The following is a 2,597-nucleotide window of genomic DNA, read 5'->3' as shown; positions in this document are numbered from 1 at the left end:
ATTTTACATTAGAGAGTGTTGAAGTAATCCTTGAGATTATCATATCAAAAACATCATGTCATTAAAAATGACATGTTTTATACTTTAATTCTTATTATGATAATAATAATAATAATAATAATAACTATAATCATAATCACAATAATAATCATAATCATAAGAAGAAGAACTTGATTTATAGAGCACTTTTCATACAAGAAATGTAGCTCAAAGTGCTTTACAAAAAATAAAAATATAACATATTTAAACAAGGGCAAATAGCCAATAAAATTATATAACTCTTGGTTGGGTATTCCATAATTTGGAGCATAGCTAAAAAAAAAAAAATTCCATTCTTTTGGTGGAGACTGTGGAGTCCAACTCTGATGACGTCAAACCTTTTCATCCCCAACTGCAATGTTGACCAATTCAGCAGGTAGGCAGAAAGAACTGAGTTACTATTAATTATAAATGTAAGAAAACATTTTGAAATCGAGACGATGTTTTAATTCGATCACGGTATATATCGATAAATATGTTGCATAGGAAAATGTGCTACAACAAAAGAACAAAAATGATACATCAGTGTATTCTTAAAATCATTTTATTTCAAATGAAATTTCTAAAATATAATATGAAATTACATTACATATCTTCCCTTTTTAATAACTGTCATATTTTACACTTTTACATGCCCTTTGTCATTTCACACAAAACCCCAACTGCAACGGTAAACAGCTTTTGGTTAAGGGTTAATGTCTAAGAATCCTTTATTTCAAATCTGAAATACATTTCATCTCTCAAACAACCAATAACACATCTGTAACACTTGCAACAAGTGTGAGAAATATCTACATTTTGAAATAATTGAAATTACAATAATTAAAAAATGGAATGACTTATTATGACGGCCTCTGTGCGTCGTTCATGGAGCTCATTTGTAACTTTTCATCGTAGCTTATGGGGGTCTTGAGCGCTTCTACACTGTCAAAGTCAGAGGGCATGTCAAAGAAAAGATCATCATCGAAGCAGTCCTTGTCAGACGGGGCCGCCATGAAGGACATCTTCATAAATAAACCGGTGAGCAGCCCGCCAATTGCAGACGCTGCGATGGTGGCGAAGACAGCTGCCACCTGGTAGAGAGCCTGTTCCTGCGCGGTACGACCCAAGCCGGGCTTCAGCCCGGGAATCAGCTTCTGCAGCTCCAGGAGCTTTGGATCTCCCACAGGTGGAGCGCGATGGGAAAAGATCTGGTACATGCTGGGCCCGTAGGTCTCCTCAGTGGCAAGGAGGATGGCACAGATCCCCGCTGTGGACGATATGAGGCCAGTGAGCCCGTGCAGGTTGTGAATACCACACTGGTCCTGGATCCTCATGTATCGGGCCAAAAAGGGGGTCAGGTACCTGTATCCAAAGAAACAGGCCGTGCAGCCCATGACGCCCAGCGCGTAGGCAGCTACGGGAGAAATCATCATGTCGACTGAAGCTCCAACAGTCACACCACCTGCCAGAGTCACATTCTGGACATCAGCCATCGTGAGCTTGCCTCGCTTATTGAACACTGCTGAGAGTGCGAAGAGGGTGATAGTGGACGAGCTGAGACCTATAAAAGTGTGGAGTATTGCTCTGTGTTGATCGTCACCCTTAAAGGTCAGAGCAGAGTTAAATGAGGGCCAGAACACCCACAGAAACAAGGTTCCCAACACAGAGAGGATGTCCGAATGATAACTAGTGGTCTCTTTAGAGTGACCCTCATTCAGACCCGGGCGGTACAGAGCAAACGTCACCCCGAGACCAAAGTAGCAGGCAAACAGGTGAATGAGAATAGTGCCACCTGCATCATTGATCCTAATGTATTTCAATACAACCCACTCTGTCACAGCAAAGACAGGGATCTCCAGCAAAGCCATGACCAGGAGCTGAACGGGACTGGTCTTCCCGAGCACGGCGCCGAAAGAGATGAGCACCACGGCACAGGCGAACTCTGCATTCAGCAGGTTGATCACTCCCAGGTGGATTTTACCGTCGTAGTAAAACTGGAAGAAACCTTGTATCAGGATCGCCCACTGGATCGCGAACGTGGCCGTGAGGAAGTTGAAGACCATTCCACCGAAGCCGTAGAATCGGAAGAAGGCCAGCAGGCAGCCGAAGCCTATGAAGATCATCACCTGCACGTCGGCAAAGTATGGATAGTCTCGATACACAGAGTTTTCCATCGGGTTGGTCTCGTTGTTTTGCATCTTAGCATTGGCATTGTCGTTGTAAGTGACAAAAACAGCATAAAGAACCATCATGACCACCTCCGACACCAGCACCAGCACCGGCAGGCGCACCCTCAAACTTGTAGACACGTTCATGATGATGCACAGCTCACAGTCGCTCCACCAGCTGCAGCATCAACCCTTTTATACAGCCTCTATTTGATCAGATAAGAGCAGCTGGTGACATTGGGTGAGGAGAATAACCCCATTAACCCCATTATTAACACTTCAGCACCGTGAGTGCAGACTGTACTTTAATCCTTCAGATTCCTCATTAAGTCTCTGAAGGTAGATTACAAGAGTAGGGTTAATAATAATTAATAATTAATAAGGGTGCTGTAAAACTAAGGCTTGAGT

The 2,597-nt window shown here is 43.0% G+C and overlaps 1 pseudogene; it reads right to left on the bottom strand.

Moving 5' to 3' along the window:
- Window positions 1-567: 567 nt before the first annotated feature.
- LOC141765329 (ammonium transporter Rh type B pseudogene) lies at window positions 568-2,361 on the bottom strand (annotated as a pseudogene).
- Window positions 2,362-2,597: the final 236 nt, after the last annotated feature.

The sequence above is a fragment of the Sebastes fasciatus genome, chromosome 1, assembly GCF_043250625.1.
Source record: "Sebastes fasciatus isolate fSebFas1 chromosome 1, fSebFas1.pri, whole genome shotgun sequence".
NCBI classification, from domain to species: Eukaryota; Metazoa; Chordata; class Actinopteri; order Perciformes; family Sebastidae; genus Sebastes; species Sebastes fasciatus.
The sequence above is the reverse complement of the archived record's forward strand: the minus strand, read 5'-3'. Positions and strand labels throughout refer to the sequence as shown.